The sequence below is a fragment of the Punica granatum genome, unplaced genomic scaffold (assembly GCF_007655135.1).
Source record: "Punica granatum isolate Tunisia-2019 unplaced genomic scaffold, ASM765513v2 Contig00067, whole genome shotgun sequence".
Taxonomy (NCBI): domain Eukaryota; kingdom Viridiplantae; phylum Streptophyta; class Magnoliopsida; order Myrtales; family Lythraceae; genus Punica; species Punica granatum.
In genome coordinates, this window is record NW_022204070.1 from 36,799 (window position 1) to 54,500 (window position 17,702).

The window sequence follows — 17,702 nt, forward strand, 5'->3', positions numbered from 1 at the left end:
TATCCATATGCACATGCATGGTTACATAACATACATGTATATAATATACCATTATTTTTTTGGCTGGATCTTTAAATGTATATAATATGCCACAACTTGTGGCTGGATCATTATCTATAAGAAAAAATAATAATAATAATAAAAAAAAAAACGAAAAAGTGAGAAATCAGAAATAGAGATGAGTGTAGAATGGGCCAAGTGACCTCCTCTTCAGCAGCCCTTTCCTTCCCACCGCCTTTGACCATCTTTGACCACCTTCTTTTTCTTCTTTTCATCCTTATTTAAGTCATACCCTCCCTTGCTCTATCCCTAGTTGAAAGAAAACGAAAATGAACCAGAAGAGAGAGAGAGAGAGAGAACTGGCTGAGTTGAGAAAATTCTTGGAGAAGAAGAAGAGGAAGAAGACTAAGTTGGAGTATTGATTAGTAAGTTGATTATCTATGATTTAAACATTCATATTTACTATGTTGTACATGGTTTGTGGCTCTTCTTGCATCCTTCTTGTCTGATCAAGTTTCAAAAGATTAGTTTATGGTGATGTATTTGGAGTTAGTTTTATGTTGTGTTAGGATTAGTTTGGTCACCAATAGAAGCTGAATAATTCGGTTGTAAGGCAGGGGGCAAATTTCTTAGTTGAGTTAGGAGGTTTCTAATACACATAGCTATGCCCTTCTGAAAATCTATATGTACATATATAGATGTAGACAAGTGTGTGTACATATGTATATATATGCATATATTTTGCTCTTTGAGCTGACTATGGATTAGAGAAGGGATCTAATTTGAAATTTATCATGCATTATAATGATATCATGTGATGGGTTGATTGACCAAGCTCTTGTTTATTTGTATTTTGGAACCAAAGAAGTACTTAGAATTCCTTGTACTCCTTACTTGAATTTGGCTGATCGAATTGGCCCTCCGTATAATATAATTACTATTCTAAACTGATATGATTTGAGTTATGCATAGCATATCATTGGAATCGTTATGTCATTGGTTATATTTTAGTTACATTAATCAAATAATACGGGAGTTAAAACTGATACCTATATGTACTCTTATTTAGCATATTATCAAACCTTTATGCTTGAAATGAATAGGGGCTGGGGAGACTGAGGTTATACCTCCGGAAGGCTCGACTCATTAAGTGGTCATTTCAGGGGTGTTAGTGAGTACTTTCTTCCATCGTAAAATGACAATAAATATATATATATATATATATATATATATATGTATGGTTATAGAGGTGAAGGTGGCTGAATTGATTGCGGAGCATAGTTGATGTGTATGCTTAGTATGCTTGTGATGGTTGGACTATAGCCATGGGATCGCTGGACCCGGCGGATTATAAAAGGGGCCTGATCGGCCGCCGAACCCGGCGGAATATAAATAGGGACTTGATCGGCCGTTGGACCCGACGGAATACAAATAGGGACATGATCGGCCGCTGGACCCGACGGAATACAAATAGGGACATGATCGGCCGCTGGACCTGGCGGAATATAAACAAGGGTCTGATCGGCCGCTGGACCGGCGAAATATAAATGAAGGTCAACTCTTACCGCCAGCGGTTAATGGGCGGCCCCCGCTGATGAGAAGTGGGTGTTGGAAGTTGAGAATGGTATGGGTGAGATGTGCGGGGTCACGGTACCGTCATAACTCTGTTGCGAGGAAATGCAACCCTATGGCTATATTACTGTTGCTTGGATTTGGTTGCCTATGAGTTGTGTGTAAGGATGATCTTGGTATTGGATGCTATATCACGGTGAAATATGTATATATATATGTATGATTGATTGTCGTGAATTGTGATGTAACATATTAGCTCATTTTACCTTGTAATATAGTACTCACTGAGTTGCAGCTCACCCCCTGCATACATTTTTCCAGATGAGCTAGGAGCTAGACTAGCCGCACAGGAGGAATTTGGATAACGGGGATCAGCGCAAAGGATTTTGGCAAGTAGGCCCACCCATAGTATAGGTAGTAAGTGTTCATAAATGTTACAATCCTGTTACGACCTGAAACTTTTGTTAGTTGGTTTAGTGGTATGGTTGTAGCTGAACACACTATGGAGAGCATATATGTACATTAGAATCCGTTAGACTCATTATATATTCATGTAGAGCATGCCGAGTTAGTTTAAAGGTTGGATGTGTTGTAGAAGTATGCTATATATATATATGAAAGCTTTTCGTTCAGTCTGTGTTACAAGATGGTTGCAACTGAGTAATCTTTGAGAGTTTTATGCATATATCTGAATTAGTTAGGTGGTTATATCTTTATATAGAGCTTGCTGGGTTGGTTCAATGTGTTGGGAGTTAGGAAAACGAATTATACATATATGAGTTGCGTATATGATAATGGATGTTAAGGAATAGAGGGGAAACTCTGCCATAAGTTTCGGGTCGTGACAATGTCGCTGGGATAAATAAACTGAAATAAACGCTAAATCTGTCTTGAGTGATCAAAGATTTGTATATGTCCGGCTGATGGTAGAATTGGCTTCTCTAAATCTGATAGCTTTTCCAGTGGAATAATTATCCATGCCAAGGTAGGTAGCTGATAGATATAATTTAGAATACCAAAAACCCTGCTGAATTATACGATGATGCCAAAGTAAAATTATTAATCTAAACAATAATAGAATCCCAAGATCCATGATGAAAACCAAGTAAGATCCCGTTGAATAAGCAGAGCAACAATTCTCTCAATCCCATCAAATCATTATCACGACAACATCAACCTTGACTGATTGCAGATATAAAGGAGAAAATAAACTAGGATCACCATTTGGTAGAACCGAAGAACGCAGGATGACAGAGAACATTGAATAATTGATACTCCAGGAAATATCCCAATGAAATAAATCTAACAAATCTGCTCAAAAGTCGCGGGAACTTCTCGAAAGAATACCTCTGAACTTGATCTGTAAAGAATCCTTGTGAACTCATGTCTGTATAGCTGAGATATATCTTGACTCTGATACTTAACCGAATCCAATACTCATTTGGAGCTTGAGGAATAATTGATCATGACGCTGATTTAATGTGGAACTTGACCAATGGGGAACATGAGGTGCTTCCCTCTACTCAAATCTTAATGTATTATAATAATATGTATAGATTTCGAAAAGTATACTTAAGTCCCAAGCTTATTCTTTAACCAAGCACAAAGAAATTAATGAACATCAACCTCTAAAAAATCTTAGCAATATGTTAGTGAAGTATTAAAAGTTTCTCATAAGTAAATAGGGCAATTAAGATTGAAACTAATCGAATAACTAACATAACAACTAAACGAGGAAGTCACAATCAAAACTCAAGCACATCTGCTTCCAATTCATTCACCTTTGTTCTGAAGCCCCAATCAATTCACCTTTGTTCTGAAGCCCCAATTTAGGTCTTGCCTTTCACTTCTTCAATTTAATAATCCACTAAATCAATCTATGAACAAGTCCCTCTCTTACTTAGTTTCAGAGAAAAAGTAAAATTCCAATTAATTAATTATCTACTTTCCGATTTTATTTTTCGATTTGCTCATTCTATCGAATTCGCAGGAATACACATTCAGACACAAGAAGAAATCAAATCGTTATTGTGAGACCTAACATTTTTTTATTTCAAATAGTATATATATGTATGTACACGTTTATATATATATATATATATATATATATATTGCGTACATATTGCTGCAGCATCAGGTCAGGAAAAATAAATAAATAAAAGGACAAAGAAAAGAAGGGTGGAGTCATAGGCTGCACGTGGCCTAAACTCTTCCCCCCATTTCCACCGCCTTTCATTTCATCTCACCTGTTCTTTCTTTATTTTCTTTTCATTCTGTGCTCTGTTTTGGAGCTGTGAAAGTCGAAGGAAAACAGAGCACGAGAGAGAGAGAGAGAGAGAGAGAGAGAGAGTATGAAATCGAGATAGAGCAAAGGGAATCGGAAGAATATGGAGTAGAACGAAGGAAGAACGTGAGCTCGATTGAGAGTTCGAATTGGGGTTTATGGAAGAGAAGGAAGGTTCTGGTTGGAGCAGAGAAAACAGAGGAGGAGCTAAATTTTCGGGTAAAAATTTAAGTGGATTTTTTATTTTATAAGGATTAATTGCAATTATTGCTATTGTCTTCTCAAACAAACCGCTAGGATAATATAAGATTATGCTCCATGAGGTTTATGCTTCCATTCTTAATATTTGGCTACTAAGCTTTCAATTTTCTGTACATATGTCCAGTGTTAAGGTTCTTATCAATGTCATTGTGATTATTTTGTGGTGATATAAAAATAGTAAGGGAAGGAGGTCTGTCATAGTTGAATTCTCTTAAAATTTAGACCATTATGGTACGGTGATATGTGTAGGTATAGCTGAGCTCAATTAATATTTGTATGAATTGCTTTATTGAAGGATGAGTGGTTTGGGTCAAAATTCCAAAACATATGGCTGATTTATCATATATCTATTTAGATTATCGACGCCTTGGGTACAGGTTACTGAGTTTAGAGTTTTGAGGACACATTTTATTCAATTGTGTTTTTCCTTGGTGAATTGAGGAGGCCGACATAGTCGAATTGTTAAATTGGGGAAATTAAAAGGGGAATTTAAATCAGAACTTTGAATCAAGTGATTATTGTGCAAAAAAAAAAATGATGTTGTTAGGCGTTACTTTTGATTTCCTTGTAGCGCTAGTCATTGGTTTCTATCTATACACTTGGATTGTATTGGAAGAGAGCAAATTGTTACATGTTAATATGATATGTTGTTGTAAGAGAGGTTTTTCTTAGGATTTTATGTAAGTATTGTTTTGTAAAGTGTGGAAGAGGTAGAGGAGATTATGTTCTCATTAATTATTTAACATTTAGGGATGAACAGAGGGAAATATAGCTAGATCGAGTGTGGAAGTATAAATGTTGGTTTTTCTTTTGGAATGAAAACTCTATATCACCAGTATGTATATTTAATCTATTGTAATGTGTGTTATCTGATTTTTATGCTTATCATTAATAGGGATTATGGAGACTGAGCTTTGCTCCTCGAAGAATTGACTCAATGAAATATTTTTGGGTATTCGGTGAGTATTTTATTCCATTGTGAAATGATATATATATATATATATATGTATGTATGTATGTTATGTGAATATTCCAGTCCTTTGTGAAATGATGTGTTCTAATTATATAAATTGTTAAGATGAGTATTGTGATAGTTAGATTAAGGAATTGGTCGTGCTATGCTCCGTGATGGAGTTTGAGAAATATTGTCCTGTATGCTCACTTTGAATTGAGATAACGCGTGTGATTGTGTTTACGGGTTGTGGATGAGATATGTGACGGTAATGTGCTGCCATTGTGATGTGATTGGGATTATGCTTGGGTATAATGATGTACGACGTGAGATGGTATGGTTATAATTGATCATGATTGTGACTGTTGTTTGACTATAGCCATGGGACCGCTGACCCGGCGGATTACAAAATGGGCCAGATCGGCCGCTGGACCCAGCGGAATACAAATAGGGCTTGATCGGCCGCTGGACTCGGCGGAATATAAATAGGGCATGATCGGCCGCTGGACCCGGCGGAATATAAATAGGGGCATGATCGGCCGCTGGACCCGGCGGAATAGAAAAAAGGGACTTGATCGGCCGTTAAGACCCGGCGGAATAGAAAAAAGGGACTTGATCGGCCGTTAAGACCCGGCGGAATACAAATTGAGGTCAACTCTTACCGCCAGAGGTTAATAGGCGGCCCCCGCTTATGAGATATGGATATTGTGAGTTTGAGAATGATATGTGCGAGAAGTGCGGGGTCACGGTACCGTCACAACTCTGTTGCGAGGGAACGCAACCCTATGGCTATATTGGTTTGGTTGGGTTGTATATTGTTTGTTTGGTTGGATTGCTGTACATGTGATGATTATTATGATTGTCCGAATTATTATGTGGCAGCCGTGTTGTTTGCTAATTTGATTTAGTTAGGCTATGAGTGTAAGATGATGTTTGGTTAATGGTTAATTCTTATAATAGTTTATATGGTTATAAGGGCAACTGATTGTTGATGAATGAACTTAGTAATCATTTGTATGTATTGTCTAATATGTTGTGTTGGTGAATATTTGCTTATGCTACTACTATCTATATGAATATTTGGTTGTCTAAAATATATTTATCACTTAATATTATTCATTTTGCTTTGGAATTTAATGCTCACTAAGATGCAGCTCACACCCTGCATACATTTTTCCAGATAAGCTTCCACTTGCGCGAAGGAACCACTTTTTGATATCGGGGATCAACTTGGAGGACTAGGTAGGAACTTTAGTTATTTAATAGATACCCTTTCTGTATAGAATGGACTTTAGAATGTTACGACCTGAAGATTTTGTTTAGTTGTATCACTGATGTGAGAGCGAAAAAAAAAAAAAGAAATCTCCGGAAAAGTGTATAGACCTATTAGAGTTGATGGATTGGTTATATACTTTGGAAATTTATGAGAAGTCAGTTTCAATGTCATAATGGATTCCAAGAAATATGGGGGAAACGTTACTGAAATTTCGGGTCGTGACAGTTATCACATACACAACACTTCCATAGCAGCTGATTTCAAGCCCAAATTACTACTTAAGGTCATTCTTTAAATTTTCAACTCCAATAAGTCTTCTAAACAATCAAAATAAAACACATAGCCTACGCTTTCTATTTATGGGTCTCATCTATCCTTACTCCACTTCAGATCGAATCGTTAACCAATTTATAGAGAAGGAACGTGATTTAAGAAAAAGGAGAACCTGATTAATAAGAGCTCAGCACATACATCATATAACAATAATTTAGCCAAAGGTAAAATCGAGTCTTTTATATATATATATATATATATATACCTTATCGTCAAGAATTCAATCAATCATACTTTTTCTGCTATTTTTAACCCCCAAATTATCCTTATCCGACTTTCTTCCTATTCTGAGCTCCTAATCAGGCTATCTATCACTTTGCTTCTTTCAAGAATAACAACCCTCTCAAACATAAGTCAAGTCAACTTATAATTATACAAGAATATTAGTATACGCGGCCAAAAGTCTATATTTTCATTGTTCACCAGAGAAAAAAGAAGATTACAAACATGATAGCAATTATTTAATTCAATTGGAGATCCAAACAATATTCCGACAAACTAAATCAAATATACATGCTCAAAGAATTGCAAGAACTTCTGTAAAACCTGATATGCAAAACCTATTTTTTTTTAGTGATATTCCCAATCGTCAACTGCTTAATATCAATTTTCATATTGTGCAGCGCAAATGTAAATTTCAACAAGCAGACATAAACCCATACTTATTTACTAACAAATCCGAAGCAATAACAACTCAATCAACCAGCATAGAATTCAAGAAATACTAGCAAAATCACCACAATTATCCAAAATTACTCGGGGATCAAGTTCAACTTAAGTCTACAGGATCTCCTCACCTAGGCTCTGATACCAAAATTGTCACGACCCGAAATTTCAGCTGAATTTTCCCTATATTTCTTCGACATCCATTATCACGTAACTATTCATATAAAATATGCTTTCCATAACTCTAAAAAACATACAACTACTACAAATGCTCTAGCATATATATTTATATAAGTACGATTCTAGCAAAACTACATTGCTAAACCAACTAGACAAAAATTTCAGGTCGTGACATTCTCAAGTCCATTCTATACAGAAAGGATATCTATTAAATAACTAAGGTTCCTACCTAGTCCTCCAAGCCGATCCTCGATATCAAAAAGTGGTTCCTTCGCGCAATCGGAAGCTTATCTGGAAAAATGTATGCAGGGTGTGAGCTGCATCTCAGTGAGCACTAAATTCCAAAGCAAAATGAATAATAATAAGAGATAAATATATTTTAGACAACCAAATATTCCTACAGATAGTAGTAGCATAAGCAAGTCTATCAATTAATTCACCCACACGCCATATTAAACAATACGTACAAATGATTACTAAGTTCATTCATCAACAATCAATTGCCCTTATAACCATATCAACTATTATTAGAATTAACCATTAACCAACATCATTTTTGCACTCATAACCTAACTAAATCAAATTAGCAAACAACACGACTTCCATACAATAATTCAGACAATCATATTAATCATCACATTTACAGCAATCCAACCAAATAAACAATATACAACACAACCAAATCAATATAGCCATAGGGTTGCATTCCATCGCAACAGAGTTGCAACAGTACCGTGACCTCGCACTTCTCGCACATATCATTCTCAACTCCCAATATCCATATCTCATAATCGGGGGCCGCCTATTAACCTCTGGCGGTAAGAGTTGACCTCAGTTTGTATTCTGCCGGGTCTTAGCGGCCGATCAAGCCCCTTTTTTCTATTCCGCCGGTGTCACGACCCGAAACTTATAGCAGAGTTTCCCCTCTATTCCTTAACATCCATTATCATATACGCAACTCATATATGTATAATCTGTTTTCCTAACTCCCAACACATTGAACCAACCCAGCAAGCTCTATATAAACATATAACCACCTAACTAATTCAGATATATGCATAAAACTCTCAAAGATTATTCAGTTGCAACCATCTTGTAACACAGACTGAACGAAAAGCTTATATATATATATATATATATAGCATACTTCTACAACACATCCAACCTTTAAACTAACTCGGCATGCTCTACATGAATATATAATGAGTCTAACGGATTCTAATGTACATATATGCTCTCCATAGTGTGTTCAGCTACAACCATACCACTAAACCAACTAACAAAAGTTTTAGGTCGTAACAGAATTGTAACATTTATGAACACTTACTACCTATACTATGGGTGAGCCTACTTGCCAAAATCCTTTGCGCTGATCTCCGTTATCCAAAGTCCTCCTGTGCGGCTAGTCTAGCTCCTAGCTCATCTGGAAAAATGTATGCAGGGGGTGAGCTGCAACTCAGTGAGTACTATATTCCAAGGTAAAATGAGCTAATATGTTACATCACAATTCACGACAATCAATCATACATATATATATACATATTTCACCGTGATATAGCATCCAATACCAAGATCATCCTTTCACACAACTCATAGGCAACCAAATCCAAGCAACAGTAGTATAGCCATAGGGTTGCATTTCCTCGCAACAGAGTTATGACGGTACCGTGACCCCGCACATCTCACTCATACCATTCTCAACTTCCAACACCCACTTCTCATCAGCGGGGGCCGCCCATTAACCTCTGGCGGTAAGAGTTGACCTTCATTTATATTCCGCCGGTTCAGCGGCCGATCAGGCCCTTGTTTATATTCCGCCGGGTCCAGCGGCCGATCATGTCCCTATTTGTATTCCGTCGGGTCCAGCGGCCGATCATGTCCCTATTTGTATTCCGTCGGGTCCAACGGCCGATCAAGTCCCTATTTATATTCCGCCGGGTTCGGCGGCCGATCAGGCCCCTTTTATAATCCGCCGAGTCCAGCGATCCCATGGCTATAGTCCAACCATCACAAGCATACTAAGCATACACATCAACTATGTTCCGCAATCAATTCAGCCACCATCACCTCTATAACCATATATATATATATATATATATATATTATTTATATTATTTATTTATTGTCATTTTACGATGGAAGAAAGTACTCACTAACATCCCTGAAATGACCACTTAATGAGTCGAGCCTTCCGGAGGTATAACCTCAGTCTCCCCAGCCCCTATTCAGTTCAAGCACAAAGGTTAGATAATATGCTAAATAAGAGTACATATAGGTATCAGTTTTAACTCCCGTATTATTTGATTAATATAACTAAAATATAACCAATGACATAACGATTCCAATGATATGCTATGCATAACTCAAATCATATCAGTTTAGAATAGTAATTATATTATACGGAGGGCCAATTCGATCAGCCAAATTCAAGTAAGGAGTACAAGGAATTCTAAGTACTTCTTTAGTTCCAAAATACAAATAAACAAGAGCTTGGTCAATCAACCCATCACATGATATCATTATAATGAATGATAAATTTCAAATCAGATCCCTTCTCTAATCCATAGTCAGCTCAAAAAGCAAAATATATGCATATATATACATATGTACACACACTTGTCTACATCTATATGTATATATAGATTTTCAGAAGGGCATAGCTATGTGTATTAGAAACCTCCTAACTCAACTAAGAAATTTGCCCCCTGCCTTACAACCGAATTATTCAGCTTCTATTGGTGACCAAACTAATCCTAACACAACATAAAACTAACTCCAAATATATATCCAACTCAATTTATATCAGCTAGGAGAACTAACAAAATTACCATAAACTAATCTTTTGAAACTTGATCAGACAAGAAGGATGCAAGAAGAGCCACAAACCATGTACAACATAGTAAATATGAATGTTTAAATCATTGATAATCAACTTACTAATCAATACTCCAACTTAGTCTTCTTCCTCTTCTTCTTCTCCAAGAATTTTCTCGACTCAGCCAGTTCTCCCTCTCTCTCTCTCTCTCTCTCTTCTGGTTCATTTTCGTTTTCTTTCAGCTAGGGATAGAGCAAGGGAGGGTATGACTTAAATAAGGATGAAAAGAAGAAAAAGAAGGTGGTCAAAGATGGTCAAAGGCGGTGGGAAGGAAAGGGCTGCTGAAGAGGAGGCCACTTGGCCCATTCTACACTCATCTCTATCTCTGATTTCTCACTTTTTCGTTTTTATTATTATTATTTTTTTTTTCATATAGATAATGATCCAGCCACAAGTTGTGGCATATTATATACATTTAAAGATCCAGCCAAAAAAATAATGGTATATTATATACATGTATGTTATGTAACCATGCATGTGTATATAGATATGTATATGAGCATATATGCATGTTTGGTGGACACTAGCCTCACAGCCGGGTCCAGCGGCCGATCAGGCCCCTGTTTATATTCCGCTGGGTCCAGCGGAGCCCCTCTTTTTATTCCGCCGGGTCCAGCGGCCGATCAGGCCCTATTTGTATTCCGCTGGGTGCAGCGGCCGATCTGGCCCATTTTGTAATCCGCCGGGTCCAGCGGTCCCATGGCTATAGTCAAACAACAATCACAAAAACAATCAACTGTAACCGGCTATCACACATCATAAACCCACACCAAATTCTTATTCTCAAATTATCACAACCTCCGTATAAACAAATAAAATTCCCATCATATTCCCAATTGAATCACATTATCATCATATATTTCTTACACGATCCACATACTCAATCACACAGCATATCCCAAGTCAAGGTGTATCACAAGGCCATATTGTTCATATCCGTTCAAACAACATAGCAATACCGATTCCTTAATCTAACTACCACTACATTCATCTTAAATAATTTCTATAATCATAACACATGATTTCACAAGGGAATAGAGTATTCACATATCATATATATATATATATATCATTTCACAATGGAATAAAGTACTCACCTAACTCCAAAATATAGTCCATCGAATCAAGCCTTTCAAATGTCAGGATTCAGTCACCTCGGTCCCTAATCTAGTGTAAGCATAACAATGACTAAATTATGCATACATGATACAATACAATATCAAACCACTTCGCACACCCGTTTACTCATTATCTATTTCCTTTTAGAATTAAATTACAAGCATAAATGTTAGATTATATACTAGCTAAGCGCATAAACATACATCAGTTCAACTCCCTAGTTCTTTCATTATGATAGCTATAATATAAAGCTTTCATAATTAACAAGTACTTTTACATAGCCCTTTCATAATTAAATGTACAGAACATTTCATTTCATCCATTTCGGAATATGGACGTGCACTTATCAATCAATACATCTCCTTATTTACCTAAGCATTTACAATGGCTTACACATATCAACCACCTTGCTTACCTTGACTTTATCTTAAACTTATCAATCAATTTAACATATCCCAATCTTATGTAAGCACATGAGGAAGAACTCAGCCCAATATTCATTCACAATCTTATATAAAAACAATAATGGGAGTTTAGCCATGTTACTCATAACTCTTAATATGTTAAGACCTTAGGCAAACGCACATGTACTAGTAAGCGCACCCTTCACTTCTCTAATCAAAACAGAATCTTTCTTCACAGTCATTAGAATCCATTGCATTCATGCCAAATTCCATCACCACAGTAAGTGGAAGGTAATTAAAGCCAATTACCCCCAACCATCCACATATATATCTGTGTATATATATATTGAGCAGAGATTCCCCGATCAGCACTATCATACCCGTATAAGCTCACCAATTCACAACCTATAAGCACACTCTTAAAGATGCAGATAATCGAATATTATGAAACCGACTTTACATGAAAGCTATAAATGCCTTGGCCATAGCTGAAACGAATTCAAACCAGCCAAAAAGAACATGAAACGAGTGATTAAGAATGCCAAGGCCCCGGAGAGCTAACTTACAATCGAAACTTCTTAATTCGTGAGTACCTCAAACTGGAAACCAAACTGAAATGAAGAGGGAAATAGCTAAATCCGCACCTAACTCAGTGAATAAGAGTGTCTAGGGTTAGGAGAATCAACTTACTAATCAAGAACTCCAAGTTTACTCATTTTCCCTTTCAAAATTTGCTCAGCTCGATCATCTCTCCTGTGTTGTTTCTCTAGTCTGGTCCGTTCTGTTCATTGTCCCATGAACAGAGCCCCAGCTTGGCTTGAAGACTCCTCGAACCTATCCTTTAATTCTGCCTCTTCTCCCTCGAATTTACACAGAGCGGTCCTCTCTCTCTCTCTCTCTCTCTCTCTCTCTCTCTCTCTATCGTTCTCTGGCCCTCTCTCTCTGTTTCCTCTATTTGTTCTCTTGTTCTGCATCGTTTTCTTCTTCTTCCCCTTTCCCCCGTGAAACCAAACCAAATAGACAAGGGAAAGGAATAAATAAATAAATACATGAATGATGTGAATGCTGAGGCGGTGGAAATGAGGCATGCTAGGGAGACAGGAGGGAAAGGTTGAGCCACGTGGGGTCCATAGCACCACCACCTCTTTTTCTTTTTTTTTTTTGATGCTTCAGATATGTACGTAACACATACATATATATATATATACACGCGCACTTATAAAACATGTAAGTAAATGAATGCATATATATATATATATAAATAAACTATTTGCAATTAAAAATATCAGATCTCACAATCTTCCCTACTAATAAAAATTTCATCCCCGAAATTTGTTTATGCGATACCAGAAAATTTAGAGGATTAAGGGTTATAGCATCTTCAGGTCCCCATATCACCTCTGAACTGACTTTTCCAAACACCTACATAGATCACCAAGCTTCAGCTGAGCCACTATAATACATTTGATGATATGAGCCCAAATCTTGTAGAATATCCAAATCTCCATCTCGAAAGCAACTCTAAGATTGTCGAGTTCGAATACCGAAAACTCTATCCAAAACCTAATCAATAGAATTCATTCCATGTCGCTGGGATAAATAATAAACTGAAATAAACGCCAAATCTGTCTTGAGTGATCAAAGATTTGTATATGTCCCGGCTGATGGTAGAATTGGCTTCTCTAAATCTGATAGCTTTTCCAGTGGAATAATTATCCATGCCAGGTAGGTAGCTGATAGATATAATTTAGAATACCAGAAACCCTGCTGAATTATATGATGATGCCAAAGTAAAATTATTAATCTAAACAATAATAGAATCCCAAGATCCATGATGAAACCAAGTAAGATCCCGTTGAATAAGCAGAGCAACAATTCTCTCAATCCCATCAGATCATTATCACGACAACATCAACCTTGACTGATTGCAGATATAAAGGAGAAAATAAACTAGGATCACCATTTGGTAGAACCGAAGAACGCAGGATGACAGAGAACATTGAATAATTGATACTCCAGGAAATATCCCAATGAAATAAATCTAACAAATATGCTCAAAAGTCGCGGGAACTTCTCGAAAGAATACCTCTGAACTTGATCTGTAAAGAATCCTTGTGAACCCATGTCTGTATAGCTGAGATATATCTTGACTCTAATACTTAACCGAATCCAATACTCATTTGGAGCTTGAGGAACAATTGATCATGACGCTGATTTAATGCGGAACTTGACCAATGGGGAACCTGAGGTGCTTCCCTCTACTCAAATCTTAATGCATTATAATAATTATGTATAGATTTCGAAAAGTATACTTAAGTCCCAAGCTTATTCTTTAACCAAGCACAAAGAAATTAATGAACATCAACCTCTAAAAAATCTTAGCAATATGTTAGTGAAGTATTAAAAGTTTCTCATAAGTAAATAGGGCAATTAAGATTGAAACTAATCGAATAACTAACATAACAACTAAACGAGGAAGTCACAATCAAAACTCAAGCACATCTGCTTCCAATTCAATTCACCTTTGTTCTGAAGCCCCAATTTAGGTCTTGCCTTTCACTTCTTCAATTTAATAATCCACTAAATCAATCTATGAACAAGTCCCTCTCTTACTTAGTTCAGAGAAAAAGTAAAATTCCAATAAATTAATCATCTACTTTCCGATTTTATTCTCCGATTCGCTCATTCCATCGAATTCGCAGGAATACACATTCAGACACAAGAAGAAATCAAATCGTTATCACATACACAACACTTCCATAGCAACTGATTTCGAGCCCAAATTACTACTTAAGGTCATTCTTTAAATTTTCAACTCCAATAAGTCTTCTACTAAACAATCAAAATAAAACACATAGCCTACGCTTTCTATTTATGGGTCTCATCTATCCTTACTCCGCTTCAGATTGAATCGTTAACCAATTTATAGAGAAGGAACGTGATTTAAGAAAAAGGAGAACCTGATTAATAGGAACTCAGCACATACATCATATAACAATAATTTAGCCAAAGGCAAAATCGAGTCTTCTTTATATATATACCTTATCGTCAAGAATTCAATCAATCATACTTTTTCTGCTATTCTTAACACCCCAAATTATCCTTATCCGACTTTCTTCCTATTCTGAGCTCCTAATAAGGCTATCTATCACTTTGCTTCTTTCAAGAATAACAACCCTCTCAAACATAAGTCAAGTCAACTTATAATTATACAAGAATATTAGTATACACGGCCAAAAGTCTATTTTCATTGTTCACCAGAGAAAGAAGAAGATTACAAACATGATAGCAATTATTTAATTCAATTGAAGATCCAAACAATATTCCGACAAACTAAATCAATATACATGCTCAAAGAATTGCAAGAACTTCTGTAAAACCTGATATGCAAAACCTATTTTTTTTTTAGTGATATTCCCAATCGTCAACTGCTTAATATCAATTTTCATATTGTGCAGCGCAAATGTAAATTTCAACAAGCAAACATAAACCCATACTTATTTACTAACAAATCCGAAGCAATAACAACTCAATCAACCAGCATAGAATTCAAGAAATACTAGCAAAATCACCACAATTATCCAAAAATTACTCGGGGATCAAGCTTCAACTTAAGTCTACAGGATCTCCCAACCTAGGCTCTGATACCAAAATTGTGACGACCCGAAATTTCAGCTGAATTTTCCCTATATTTTTTCGACATCCATTATCACGTAACTATTCATATAAAATCTGCTTTCCATAACTCTCAAAACATACAACTACTACAAATGCTCTAGCATATATATTTATATAAGTACGATTCTAGCAAAATTACATTGCTAAACCAACTAGACAAAAATTTCAGGTCGTGACATCTCAAGTCCATTCTATATAGAAAGGATATCTATTAAATAACTAAGGTTCCTACCTAGTCCTCCAAGCTGAAATTGTCACTACCCAAATTTCGATAGAACTTTTCCTAAATTTCATCAATAGCCTTATCAGAACTACATCACTATTCCTATAAAATTTGCTTTCCATAACTCTCAAAAATATATAACCAATCCAGCAATATCTAATATACACACCCACACACACCAGATATAATATATTATATTATATATCTCAAAAGAGAGTAACTTTTCTCAACCACATCACTAACCCACTAAACAAAAATTTCAGGTCGTAACATGTTCAAATACTTTCTGTACAAGGAGAATACTTATCAATAACTAAGACTTCTACCTAGTCCTCCAAGCTGATCCCCGATATCAAAAAGGGGTTCCTCCGTGCAATCGGAAGCTTATCTGGAAAATGTATGCAGGGTGTTAGCTGCATCTCAATGAGCACTAAATTCCAAAGCAAAATGAATAATATTAAGTGATAAATATATTTTAGAATATCAAATATTCATATAGACAGTAGTAGCATAAGCAAATATTCACCCACACAACATATTAGACAATACATACAAATGATTACTAAGTGCATTCATCAACAATCAATTGCCCTTATAACCATATAAACTATTATTAGAATTAACCATTAACCAACATCATTTTGCACTCATATCTAACTAAATCAAATTAGCAAACAACACGCTTCCATACAATAATTCAACAATCATATTAATCATCACATTTACAGCAATCCGACAAAACGAACAATATACAACACAACCAAATCAATATAGCCATAGGGTTGCATTCCCTCGCAACAGAGTTGCCAACGGTACCGTGACCCGCACTTCTCGCATATATCATTCTCACTCCCAATATCCATATCTCATAAGCGGGGGCCACCTATTAACCTCTGGCGGTAAGAGTTGACCTCAATTTGTATTCCGCCGGGTCTTAGCGGCCGATCAAGCCCCTTTTTCTATTCCTCCGGGTCCAGCTGCCGATCAAGCCCCTGTTTATATTCTGCCGGTCAGCGGCCGATCAGGCCCTATTTTGTATTCCGCCGGGTCCAGCGGCCGATCTGGCCCATTTTGTAATCCGCCGGTCCAGCGGTCCCATGGCTATAGTCAAACCACGATCAAATAATGATCAGTTGTAACCATACCATCATTATACCCGAGCATAATCACAATCACATCACAATGGCACACATTACCATCACATATCTTATACACAAACCATAAACACAATCACACCCGCATTATCTCAAATCAAAGTGAAACATACAAGACCATGCCTTTCAAATTCCATCACGGAACATAGCACGACCAATCCTTAATCTAACTATCACAATATTCATCTTAACAATTCATATAATTAGAACGCATCATTTTACAAAGGACTAGAATATTCACATAACATACATACACACACACATATATATATATCATTTCACAATGGAATAAAGTACGCACCTAATACCAAAATGGTTCACCGACTTCACCTTCTGGGTGCACCATCGATGTCCTGAGCTCCTATTATCATGAATATAGCCCTAAAAACAAAGTTTATGCCTAACAATCATTTTCTCCCCTAATTTTCATACTAAATCATCCCACAATGGCCTTGGAAGATCAACACAACTAAAGATATACACAACAATAACACAAGCCATAGGTCTCAATATATCTTCATTCTACAAGGAAACGCAGTATTGACAAATAATTCTCAAAATATTTCATTGGAGTTGAGCCTAAGGCTAATCTCGTGTGCCCCTACCAATTTCAATATAAAATCAGATGATGTACATAATATACAAGGTGGTTTCTGTTTTAATAAGACTCAAGATATTTTCATGAAAAAGTCCACTACTAATCTCACTAAGCTATTTAGTAATGC

The 17,702-nt window shown here is 36.3% G+C and overlaps 1 long non-coding RNA gene across 1 annotated transcript; it reads left to right on the forward strand.

The window, feature by feature from the left end:
- Positions 1–3,794: 3,794 nt before the first annotated feature.
- On the forward strand, positions 3,795–6,308 carry LOC116190003. Its single transcript, XR_004152581.1, has 3 exons — positions 3,795–4,075; positions 5,013–5,076; positions 6,250–6,308. It is a non-coding gene; the product is annotated as an uncharacterized LOC116190003 (long non-coding RNA).
- Positions 6,309–17,702: the final 11,394 nt, after the last annotated feature.